Consider the following 13,805-nt stretch of genomic DNA (forward strand, 5'->3'; position numbering starts at 1 on the left):
CACTGGGAGAGGTGGATACAATCTAGGAGGTCCAGCTGAGGTGGAATTCTGGGGACATTGACCAGAGGTCTCCACTGCTGGGATTGGAGACTACCGAAACGGCAGCTCTACGAACTCTGGGAGAGCTGATGGAAGAGCATTGGCTGCTGCAGGAACTTCACCTGGCCCTGGATTGGGCAGTAAGGTGGCCTCCTGTCCTGGTGGATCACTGGGAGGCAGGCGCATCATTATCCAGTATGGGGGAGGGGTCAGGTCATCCCCGTCCAAATCTTGTAGAATTTCCCTTTTTATCATCAGTCAACTTTTGTGCCATTAATATTTTTCTCTTTCTCTTCTGAATAAAGAACCTTGTCCAAGTGGGAGGGTCTTGAGCTAACCCTAGCCATGAGTCAATATATGGATATTGATCCAAGTGTCCTGGCTCTCCTGTGACTACTGTCTAGACTGCTTCCACTATTTTTAAGTTCATGGTGTTCTCTGGTGGCCATCCTACTTCCACAGGGGGCCATTCAACCTCACAGAGTATGTGGAGGCAGTTAGACTTCATCTTCACCCCATAGTCTCCTCCAAATCCCTTCTTTAAATGTTTAATCATGCACTCCAATACAGTTGCCTTAGATTCACTTCCGCCCATCTTGCTTACCTTCTCGGACCTTCTTCTACTTTTCCTTTTCGTTCTGTCTACAAAGTTCTCAGTACCCTATGTACTTCTGATATTTCCACTCAATGACACTTAAATTGCCATTCTGCCTCCTTCCTAATTGGGGTGAGAAGAGCCTTACCTGCCAGATCCCAGAGGGATAAGGGGGGTCAGCGTGTCTTCACTTGCCCGTCAGCACAGCCGAACCAGAACACCACGTGATCCAAGACTGTTTCTCCCTTAACTTTTAAAGTCCATTCTGCCTTGGTGGGCTTGATCAGGTGTGGATGAAAATACAGATGGGTTAAATATCCCACGTCCCAGCTGTCTCCAGAAAAGCCCATTCGTACTCATTTATGTATCCCCCTCCTTCTAGCCTGACAGTTCCGAGGGGGTCAAGAATTTCATAGCAGACGGGACACCTCCTTGGGGACGGCAGAATACAAGCACAAAAAAAAAAACACAAGTTTCTTCTCCTAAAAATCCTGTAGCAATTGCTTGGTAATAATTTTCCCCAAGATGGCATGGACACCACCTCCTAAATGACCTTCACAAATTTCCTTCCTAAGCCCTAACACGCTTGTCAACCTATGTACCAAGCGATTGTTGCCACCTGTCTATTCCAGGCTCCTGTGGGTCTGTGCCCCTTCTAATCACTCCCAGGGGGCTGATCAGGTCCCCTCTTCCACCCTACCGGGTGGGTTCCTCCTCACCTGAGCACTCAGTTCCCCTGCTACCGTCCACTACCTGCTAACATGAAAGGTCCGGGCATTGAGAAGCAGAATCCTTCCAGAAGGGTGAGGCGCCTTCCCCCCTCTAGGAGATTCAAGCTGCAAGGCCTCGGAGTAGTCCGAAATGGGACTTGTCTCCTCAAAGTGAGGAGTTTCCCCGCCCATGCACCAAATGCTGTAGCCACTCGTTCTGGGAAACAAACCCACTCAGAAGGACAATGCAGATAGTGGAGTGCAGTTTATTACACTGGCGGGCCCAAGGCAGAGTCTCCTCTTAGCCAAGGACCCTGACCAGTTTTCCTGAAAACCTTATATACCCTAAGTGTACGTGCCCAAACCCACCTCCCCAAATTCCCTGAATCTAGTCTGAACAAAGGAAAAGAAAGATACAATCAAAATTAACCCATGATGCATATGCCTTAAGCCTTGGTAGCTAACAGTGGACAATTATCAATAGGCCTGTGGTCATACCCCAATAAGCATAATAGAATTTATGATTCTATTCGGTTACACAGATAATTAGGATATTCTTTTAGGCAACAGAGAGTCTAGGTATGAGCCCTGGGGCTCTTCTATCCAGGGGGGTCTGGTTTTCCAGTTGGTATGTCATTTTCATAGATACTGGGCATATAGCTCAAAGTCCACAGTTTGGCCCAAGATGGAGTCCTGCTTTCAAGATGGAGCCTATTCTGTCTGCTTCCTCCTTCAAGACTACTGTAGTGTATACGGAAGCAGAAATATAGTGTTGAACACATGAAACTTATAGAATGTTCTAAACCAATTCTACTCCAATTTTTTTTTTTTTTTTTAAGATATTCTCTAGAGCACAACAAAGGATCCATTGTACTGAGAGGTGAGACTGCACCTGGACACTTTGAGCACCTCATGACACTGAATCAACAGGCAGAACAAGAAGACTAGAAGGTACTCCAGCAAGTAGTGCTAAAGGCTGATGCATGCTGAGAGAAGAGGGGGAAATTGAAATTATTAGTACACAGTGAGAGAAAAAATCCTCTGCAGCTGAGTCGCTTCAGTAGTGTCTGACTCTGTACAACCCCATAGACGGCAGCCCACCAGGCTCCCCTGTCCCTGGGATTCTCCAGGCAAGAACACTGGAGTGGGTTGCCATTTCCTTCTCCAATGCATGAAAGTAAAAAGTGAAAGTGAAGCCGCTCAGTCGTGTCTGACCCTCAGCCACCCCATGGACTGCAGCCCACCAGGCTCCTCCATCCATGGGATTTTCCGGCAAGAGTACTGGAGTGGGGTGCCAAAATCCTCTAGTCACCTCTTTATTTTGTCATATCCTGTGAATAAAAGGGGCTTCCCAGGTGGCTCAGTGGTAAAGAATCTGCCTGCCAATGAGGAAGACACAAGTTTAATCCCTGGGTTGGGAACATCCCCTGGAGTAGAAATGGGAACCCACTCCAGTATTCTTGCCTGGAGAATCCCATGGGCAGAGGAGCCTGGCCACAAAGAGCCAGACACGACTGAGCCACTGAACACGCACACACCTTGTAAGTAAAGTCCATGGAAAACAGCAACTATCAATTCAAGCAGAACTTGTAATGATTCAAACCCCTCAGAAATGCAATTTGGGGTCACCTCACCAGGCAAAGATTCATGACAAGTTAAGATAAATTCTCAGGACAAACGAAATATGGAAGGGGTACTGCATGGATGTCACCATAAATATTAGCTACAATCATGTGACCTGTTGCAGAAAAGAGGACTACAATAGCTATGAGTGTTTTTACTTATTTTTATGTGAATATTTTTGTTTTCTTACCTCTTTCACCCTTTATTATCTAACATAAGTTGTATGAATAGTAGAAAACTAAGTGTTTAAGTTAACAGGCTATGAAAGAGGGAGTGTAAATCAGATAGGAGAAGGATAAAGATCCAAAGACAAAAAAGAGACTTGCAGCCTCTCCTCAGAAAAGGGTTAGATGGTTTTTCGGTTATATGTGATAGAGTTGCAGCAAGTGAGGTGGAAATATGACTTTCTTATTGTCACAGTTTGAGATTAACTTTGCTTTAAGAAATGTATTTGCATGCAAGTAAACAGGGATTGGACTGTGGTGGTTTGTTCACTTAGGTAGGTTGAATAATATATCCCAGAATTCTTTTTTGTGTAAGTTTTTGATTAGGGTGGGTCCCAATAGAGTCTGTGAGAGACATGAGAGCAGAATGATATATGTATATATCTATCTGTATATGGATATCTATAAATATAATCTTTAAATATGTATATGGTTATTTATTATAAATAAATCTATATATAAATATAGATACAGATCTTCTCATCCTGACTGCCTGAGCTGTGGGCTTCCAGATTCTGTATCAAATGTGATGACAATGATTTTGTATACACTGCTTAACCAGCTCCACAATTGTTTTATAAGGCCACTTCCTTGCAACAAATCCTTCTTAGGTATAGATACAGACCTTGTAGGGTTCTGCCTTTCTAACTGAATCCTGATACATTTCAACAATGGAATCAACAGAATTTTCTGAACATACTGAGCTTAGACTACAAGAGGAAGAGAGGAAACAGGAATGGTTCCTAAGTTTTGGTCTCAGAAATTTAGAATGGAGCTGCCAGTTACTATGGAAGAGAAGGCTGAGACTGAACAGACCTAAGGGAGAAAATCAAGACTATGTTTCTAGTGATGTTATTTTTGAAATGCCTTCTAGATAGCTAGATGGAAGTGTCAGGTGACCATCTGGATTTACAAGTCTGAAGTGGTGAGAAGCCCTGAGATAAGAGGGCTTCACTGAAGACAAAATTCTTTGGGAAGTCATCCAGTTTTTAAGTACCATAGATTACTTAACCCATGCAAATGGATAAAAACACCTAGGGAGTGGATTTAAAGAAGAAAGGTGATGTGGGAATGGGAAAATGACAGAGGAAAAAGAGTTGGAAAAATGAAGAGGATCCACCAAAGGAAATTAAGAAGGAGCAACCAATGAGGTAGAGAAAGTGATGGCAAATGCTTCTGATAGATCAAGATAAATGAAGACCTAAATATTCCACAGGATTTAGGAATGCTTCTTCCCTGGTAGCTCAGCTGGTAAAGAAGGCAGGAGACTGCTGCTCAATTCCTGGATCAGGAAGATCCTCTGGAGAAGGGATAGACTACCCATCCAGTATTTTTGGGTTTCCCTGGTGGCTCAGGAAGTAAAGAATTTGCCTGCAATGCGGGAGACCTGGGTTTGATCCCTAGGTTGGGAAGATCCCCTGGAGTAGGAAATAGCAACCCATTCCAGCATTCTTGCCTGGGAAATCCCGTGGACAAAGGAGCCTGGTGGACTACAATCCCTGGGGTCACAGAGTCAGACACAACTGAGAGACTAGGCACAGCACAAAGATTTAGGAATGGGGGGATCATTTCTAACTTTGAGTGGAACAACTCTGAGTACAGTGATGGGAATGAAAGTCTGTTATCGTTGTTCATTCGCTCAGTCGTGTCTGACTCTTTGTGACCCCATGGACTGTAGCACATCAGGCTTCCCTGTCCATCACCAACTCCTGGAGATTGCTCAAACTCATGTCTACTGAGCCTGTGATGCTATCCAACCATCTCATCCTCTGTCATCCCCTTCTCCTCCTGCCTTCAATCTTTTCTAGCATCAGGGTCTTTTCTAGTGAGTCAGCTCTTTGTATCAAGTGGCCAAAGTATTGGAGCTTCAGCTTCAGCATCAGTCCTTCCAAGGAATATTCAGGATTGATTTCCTTTAAGACTGATTGGTTTGATCTCCTTACTGTCCAAGGGAATCTCAAGAGTCTCCTCCTTGAACAGATTCATGGGAGAATGGGAGGAGGGGAAGTAAGTGTAAAGGCTATTAAGCACAGGTTCACATGCCTGGTACACAGTGAAGCCAAACAAACCAAACATCAGAGTTTGGAGGAGAGAAAAGTTTATTGAAGGGCCGTACAAAGAGAATGGGCAGCTCATGCTCAAGAAATACAAATTCTTAAATGTTTTTAGGGGAACTGTTTTTATAGGCAAATTTGAGGTGAGGGCTGCAAGATGTGTAATTTTTTCCTGATTGGTTGGTGGTGAGGTAACAGGGTGGCACTCCAGAAATCTTGTGCTCTGCCTGAAGTTACCATCCTCCACCCAGGTGGGGGCCTTAGTTTCTGCAAAGGAACTCAATGATATATTGTTAAGGTATATCTCTTGAGGAGGAACCAAGACCCTGCTTTGTCTCTGCACTGTTGCTCTTGAATGTTCCTCCTTTGTTTCTGTTTAGGGAGGGCCCTTCCCTAATTAGTAACTGTTTGAATCTGCCCTTTGTAACTCAGGGAAGGTCTAGGAGGTAAAAACCTTTTCCTGCAGACAAGAAATGGGGGATGCAGGAAGATTTTGGAACCCCGGAGCCCACAGCATCCTGCTCAGTTTCACTACCTTTCCGAGAAATGTTGTTATCAACAGGAGCAGAGACATGGCAGAAGCCAGTGGAAGATGTGAGATCCAGAGAAACTTATTTTAGATGAGAAATATTACCATATGTTATATACTGATGTGAATAATAATTATGAAAAGAGAAGGGGAGACTTGCTATAGTGATATCCTTGGGAAAGTGAGAAGAAATGGAATTCAGGATACAAGAGGAGAGATGGACTCAAATGGGACCATAAGCTGTTCATCTCCTTCAAGGGGTAGAAGAAAGTCACATGAGTTTGGGTATTGATGCTTTAGTAGATTAGATAGTGGGATCCTGTGTAAATCCTTTGTTAATTACCTCATTTTCTTAGCAAGGAATAAAGCAGGGTCATTAACTGATCATGTAGTTTGGGGAGGGAAAGTTTGGAAATTTGATAATAGAGAAGAATGAAGTGTTCACCAATGAGTAGAAGTGTGACAGGACTAGAGAAATGTGGTAGAATCACTGGGAAGCACTCAGGTCAGTCAGTTCAGTCGCTCAGTCATGTCCCACTCTCTGGGATCCCATGGACTGCAGCATGCCAGGCCTCCCTGTCCATCACCAACTCCCAGAGTTTACTCAAACTCATGTCCATTGAATCAGTGATGCCATCCAACCATCTCATCCTCTGTTGTCTCCTTCTCCTCCTGTCTTCAATCTTTCCCAGCATCAGGGTCTTTTCCAATAAGTCAGTTCTTCACCTCAGGTGGCCAAAGGATTAGAACTTCAGCTTCAGCCTCAGTCCTTCCAATGAACATTCAGGGCTGACTTCCTTTAGGATGAACTAGTTGGATCTCCTTGCAGTCCAAGGGACTCTCAAGAGTCTTCTCCAACACCACAGTTCAAAAGCATCAATTCTTCGGTGCTCAGCTTTATTTATAGGTTAACTCTCACATCCATACATGACTGCTCGAAAAACCATGGCTTTGACTAGATGGACCTTTGTTGGCAAAGTAATGTCTCTGCTTTTTAATATGCTGTCTATGTGGGTCATAGCTTTTCTTCCAAGGAGCAAGTGTCTTTAGTTTCATGGCTGTAGTCACCATCTGCAGTGATTTGGGAGCCCAAACAAATAAAGTCTCTCGCTGTTTCCATTGTTTCCCCATTTATTTGCCATGAAGTGATGGGACCAGATGCCATGATCTTCATTTTCTGAATGCTGAGTTTTAAGCTGGGTTTTCACTCTCCTCTTTCACTTTCATCAAAAGGCTCTTTAGTTCTTCTTTGCTTTCTGCCATAAGGGTGGTGTCATCTGCATATTTGAGGATATTGATATTTCTCCCGGCAATCTTGATTCCAGCTTGTGCTTCATCCTGCCCAGCGTTTCTCATGATGTACTCTGCATATAAGTTAAATAAGCAGGGTGACAATATACAGCCTTGACATACTCCTTTCCCGATTTGGAGCCAGTCTGTCTTTCTATGTCCAGTTCCAACTGTTGCCTCTTTACCTGTATACAGATTTCTCGGGAGGTAGGTCTCTTTAAGAATTTTCCAGTTTGTTGTGATCTACACAGTCAAAGGCTTTGGCATAGTCAATAAAGCAGAAGTAGATGTTTTTCTGGAACTCTCTTGCTTTCTTGATAATTCAACGGATGTTGGCAATTTGATCTCTGGTTCCTCTGCCTTTCTAAATCCAGCTTGAACATCTGGAAGTTCATGGTTCACATACTGTTGAAGCCTGGCTTGGAGAATTTTGAGCATTACTTTACTACCGTGTGAGATAAGTACAATTGTGCAGTAGTTTGAACATTACTTGGCATTGCCTTTATTTGAATTGGAATGAAAACTGACCATTTCAGGCCAGTGACCACTGCTGAGTTTTCCAAGTTTTCTGGTATATTTTGTACAGCACTTTCACAGCATCATCTTTTAGGATTTGAAATATCTCAATTAGAATTCCATCACCTCCACTAGCTTTGTTCATAGTGATGCTTCCTAAGGCCCTCTTTACTTCGTATTCCAAGATGTCTGGCTCTAGGTGAGTGATCACACCATTGTGATTGTCTGGATCATGAAGATATTTTTTGTATAGTTCTTTTGTGTATTGTTGCCACCTCTTCTTAATTAATATCTTCTGCTTCTGTTAGGTCCATACCATTTCTGTCCTTTATTGTGCCCATCTTTGCACGAAATGTTCCCTTGGTATCTCTAATTTTCTTAAAGAGATCTCTAGTCTTTCCCATGATATTATTTTCCTCTATTTATTTGTGCTGATCACTGAGGCAGTCTTGTTTATCTCTCCTTGCTATTCTTTGGGACTCTGTATTCCAATGGGTATATCTTTCCTTTTCTCCTTTGCCTTTTGCTTCTCTTCTTTTCTCAGCTATTTGTAAGGCCTCCTCAGACAACCATTTTGCTTTTTTGCATTTCTTCTTCTTGGGGATGGTCTTGATCACTGCTTACTGTACAATGTCATGAGCCTCCGTCCATAGTTCTTCAGGCACTCTCTCTATCAGATCTAATCCTTTGAATCTATTTGTTACTTCCACTGTAAAGTAAGAAATTTGATTTAGGTCATAGCTGAATTATCTTGTGGTTTTCCCTACTTGCTTCAATTGTGGAAGACCTGGGTATGCCATGAGCCCTCTTGGAGGAGGTTGCCGTTAACCCCACCATAGAGCCACCAGCCACATAGGACTGGGGAAACAGACTCTTGGAGGGCACAAACAAAAACCTTGTGCACACCAGGACCCAGGAGAAAGGAGCAGTGACCCCACAAGAGACTGACGCAGACTTGCCTTTGAGTGTCCAGGAGTCTCCAGTGGAGGCGTGGGTCAGCGGTGGCCTGCTGCAGGGTCGGGAGCACTGAGTGCAGCAGTGTGTGCACAGGACCTTTTGAAGGAGATCACCATTGTCTTCATTACCTCCACCATAGTTTGGTCTCAGGTCAAACAACAGGAAGGGAACACAGCCCCACCCATCAACAAAAAATTGGATTAAATATTTACTGAGCATGGCCCTGCCCATCAGAAGAAGACCCAGTTTCCCCCTCAGTCAGTCTCTCCCATCAGAAAGCTTTGATAAGCCTTTTATGCTTATCCATCAGAGGGCAGACAGAATGAAAACCACCATCACAGAAAACTAACCAAACTGATCACATGAACCACAGCCTTGTCTAACTCAGTCAAACTATGAAGCATGCTGTATGGGGCCACTCAAGACAGACACATCATAGTGGAGAGTTCTGACAAAATGTGGTCTGCTGGAGACGGCAATGGCAAACCACTTCAGTGTTCTTGCCTTGAGAACCCCATGAACAGTATGAAAAGGCAAAAAAGATATGACACTGAAAAATGAATTCCCTAGGTGCCCAGTATGTTACTGGAGATCAGTGGAGAAATAACTCCAGAAAGAATGAAGAGACAGAGCCAAAGCAAAACCAACAGCCAGGTGTGGATATAACAGATGATAGAAGTAAAGTCCAATGCAGTAAAGGGCGATATTGCATAAGAACCTGGAATGTTAGGTCCTTGAATCAAGGCAAATTGGAAGTAATCAAACAGGAGATGGCAAGACTGAACATAGACACTTTAGGAATCAGTGAACTAAAATGAACTGGAATGAGTGAATTTAACTCAGATGACCATGATATCTACTACCATGGGCAAGAATCCCTTAGAAGAAATGGAGTAGCCATCATAATCAACAATAGAGTCCGAAATGCAGTACCTGGATGCAATCTCAAAAATGACAGAATGATCTCTGTTTGTTTCCAAGGCAAGCCATTCAATATCACAGTAATCCAAGTCTATGCCCCGACCTGTAATGCTGAAGAAGCTAAAATTGAATGGTTCTAATGAAAACCTACAAGACCTTCTAGAACTAACACCCCAAAAAGATGTCTTTTTCATTATAGGGGACTGGCATGCAAAAGTAGGAAGTCAAGAGATACCTGGAGTAACAGGCAAATTTGACCTTGGAGTACAAAATTAAGCAGGTCAAAGGCTAACGGACTTACAGACTTTTGCCAAGAGAACACACTAGTCATAGCAAACACCCTCTTCCAACAACACAAGAGAAGACTCTCTATATGGACATCACCAGAGGTCAATACTGAAATCAGACTGATTATATTCTCTGCAGCCAAAGATGGAGAAGCTCTATACAGTCAGCAAAAACAAGACTGGGAGCTGACTGTGGCTCAGATCATGAACTCCTTACTGCCAAATTCAGACTTAAATTGAAGAAAATGGGGTAGCAGCAGCAGTAGGGAAAACCATTAGACCATTCAGGTATGCCCTAAATCAAATCCCTTATGATTATACACTGGGAAGCACTGGAGCTTAGCAGATCTAAGTGAAGGACAGTGTTGATCTTAGTGTGCCGCCCTGTGGATAGAAGACCAAGACACAGCTCCTTTTTGCACAAGCAGATCTAAAAAAGAGAGAATGTGACAGGGCAGAGATAAGCAGATTCAATTCCAAAATGGATTAAGAATTTGTTACTGTTTTGTTCAGTTACTCAGTCATGTCCGACTATTTGCAGCCCCATGGACTGCAGCACGCCAGGCTTCCCTGTCCTCAACTACCTCCTGGAGTTTGCTCAAATCCATGTCCAGTGAGTCTGTGATGCCAACCAACCATCTCATCCTCCATCGTCCCCTTTTCCTCCTGCCTTCAAACTTTCCCAGCATCAAGGTCTTTCCCAAGGAGTCAGCTCTTCGCATCAGGTGGTCAAAGTATTGGAGCTTCAGCTTCAGTAACAGTCCTTCCAGTGAATATTCAGGGTTGATTTCCTTTAGGATTGACTGGTTTGACCTCCTTGCTGTCCAAGGGATTCTCAAGAGTGTTCTCCAGCACCATAGTTTGAAAGCATCAATTCTTCGGTGCTCTGCCTTCTTTGTGGTCCAACTCTCACATCCATACGTGACTATTGGAAAAGCCATAGCTTTGCCTATACGCAGCTTTGTCAGCAAAGTGATGTCTCTGCTTTTTTAATACACTGTCTGGGTTTGTTGCAGCCTTTCTTCCAAGGAGCAAGTGTCTTTTAATTTCATGGCTGCAGTCACTGTCCACAGTGATTTTGGAGCCCAAGAAAATAAAATCTGTTTCTGCTGCCTCCAAATGTGAGTGGTGAAAAGAATCCCTTTGGGAGGACATAGAACTTCCAGTCAGCCCAGAATATACTAGCTGTTGGCCACGGTAGGAAAGAAGTTATGATTTCTGTCCAACAATAAAACAGTCTCTGCCTGAGACCTTCAAATGACAAAAGCAAACGTTTGGGCATTTCAATGTAACCAAGTTATTGAAAGACAGCTAACAATGAAAACTGTTAGGATATATGTGAAACCAAAGGTGTAAAATGGTAGTTCATTTTACTGTGTATGTTCCGTTTATAGAAGAGTATATTGGTATTATTTTTGCACCAGATGTTTCGTCAGGAACGGAACTTTCAGTAGATAAGAGAGTCAGAAGCAGAGTAAGACCCATTTACCTCGTTTGCTTCATTTGCTTTCAAAGGTCAAGTGCAGAGAAAGCTAGGGATGAGAAGAGGAGAAGGGCAGCCATCAGAGACTATGAGATGGAAGCTGCATGTTTAAGGCCAGAGATAGATGGAGTCAGGATCCTGGATGATTGTAGAATGACTGCTCTAAAATGCCTACTCAGACTTTAACATGAGAGAGATCTGTATCTCTGTCTTGTTTAAACTAGTTATTACTGAATGTTTTTCAACAGCTGAACCTACAATACAAGTCCTAACCAGGTCATTGTACTATAAATGAATGTCTCATTGAAAAAAAGGATTTTTAATACATATGGCTATAACTCAACGGGTCCTGGTACTTCAACAGAATGCACGTGTCAGCAGGCAGAGTCTCCTACACGATGAGGACTTTCACTCTTATTTTTGGCACCCGGGGAGAGGGGTTTCATATTTTTCCTATGGATGACCGAAAATTTCAGATTTCTGCAAGGCTCGTGTAACTTGAACTAAACATTTTAGAAAGATTTTCAAATTCACAAATATAAAGATTTTATTTAACAGTGCAATATAAAAATCTTATTTGTCTAATACAGTTGGTGCCAAAGTATAATATGCAAGTTAAATCTTTGAAAAATGTAAGCTTTCCAGCTCTTAGCCATAGTGTAGGAACATATTCCCATTTTATAAATGAAGCAACTCCAGAACATGTTTACCTTCTCTTAATTCAATGTTTTTTCTATATTATGCCATATTGCAGTTAAATGTACTTCCAAACTTATGCCATGTTTTTCTTTTATAGTTGCTGATGTCTCTGTGGGTTACAGGATATACTAAGGAACCAATTTAGTTTCACCATGAAATTCTCCTCACAATTGCTCTTACGTGGCAATTCACAATTTTGCCACTGGATGGCACCAAATTTTATCTTTTAAAGTTGCTTTTTTTTCCCGTTGAAATTGATGCACAAGCAGTAAATATTTAAGTTGCAGAACTTAAATATTCATCAAAAACTAAATACTTCAATCAAGTAAAATCATACCCTAATCCTCTAGTCAACACTACAAACTAACATTTCTGCACCACATGTTTGTAACTGAAGAAACAAAATACGTGTACAAATGAACATAACAATTTAAACTTGGTGACTCAAAGCAAATTGTATGTAACAGCACCAGTGAGGGTTTAAACTTGCTATTACATTAATCCAAAGAAAACTGTTCAAACAAGCTAGGTCACAGCAAACTTGAAGAAACTTGCAATACAGACACAGAAAGCAATGCAAATATGCTCCAGAAACAAGAATTCAGGTTGGGAAATACCCAAAGCTTATGATAACCACCTATTTTTCCCAACAGTCTGCTCTAGGAGCTTACTCCAGTGTTTCGTTCCTTTGGTGGATTTTCTCAATCTTGCTGTGGTCTATGAAGTCATCCTTTGATGTCCCCATCAAAGTGACCTTCTCTTAAAGGCAGTGAACCTTCAAGTTGCTCTTGGTTCATGTTTCCAATTTCCTCTGACGGTAATTTACACATCTAATCCACAATGGTACTTTAATCATTTTTCTATGTATGCACATGTGTGTGCGTGCATGCTCAGTGGTATCCTACTCTTTGCTACTCCATGGACTGTAGCTGCCAGGCTCCTCTGTTCATGAGATTTCCCAGGCAAGGATACTGGAGTGGGTTGCCATTTCCTCCTCCAGGGGATCTTCCTGACCCAGAGATCAAACTCACATTTCTTGTGTCTTCTGCATTGGCAGGCAGATTCTTTCTCACTGAGCCACCTGGGAAGCCCCTTTGCAATATGTATTAATATCAAATCATGCCTTAAAATTCCACAGTATTATATGTTAATTATAGCTCAAGAAAGCCAGGGGGGAAAAGGTACTTTATCTACTGACTGATTGGGCATATCATAAGCAGATGCCCACATACCGCCAAGAAAATAATATGCACAGAAGAAAGAGGAAAACCAGAAAAGGATGGTGCTTGAAAGACAAGAAAAAAGTCTTATAGGACAATTCCTTCCTTCCAGTTGCTCAAACCAGAAATACTTGGAATTATCCTTGACTCCTCTCTTTTTCTCATTGAATGTGTATTCAATTCTCTACCTTCAAAACACATACAAGTCTGCTGTGGTCTGAATGTTTGTGTCTCCCTAAAATCTGTATGTTGAAATGTCCGTTGTGATGATATTAGGAGGTGGGGTCTTAGAAAAGTGCTGAAGTCATGAGGGCAGAGCCCTTATGAATGGGACCGGTGCTTTTATAAATCAGACAAAGACTTTCCTGGTGGGCCAGTGGCTAAGATTCTCAGTGCAGGGGGCCTGGTCTCTATGCTTGATCAGGAAACTAGATCCTACATACTGTTCAACTGAGACCCAATGCAGTCAAATGAATAAATAAATATTTAAAAAATAAATGCATGAAATAAAACAAAATCCACAAAGCTCCCTAACTTATTCTGCCATGTGAAGATACAGTGAGAAGTGTGCAACCCAGAGAGGACCTAGAAATGGAATTACTGAGTCATAGGGTAGAAGAGGGGCTTCCCTGGTGGTTCAAATGGTAAAGACTGCAAT

This window comes from Bos taurus, chromosome 4, assembly GCF_002263795.3.
Source record: "Bos taurus isolate L1 Dominette 01449 registration number 42190680 breed Hereford chromosome 4, ARS-UCD2.0, whole genome shotgun sequence".
NCBI classification, from domain to species: Eukaryota; Metazoa; Chordata; class Mammalia; order Artiodactyla; family Bovidae; genus Bos; species Bos taurus.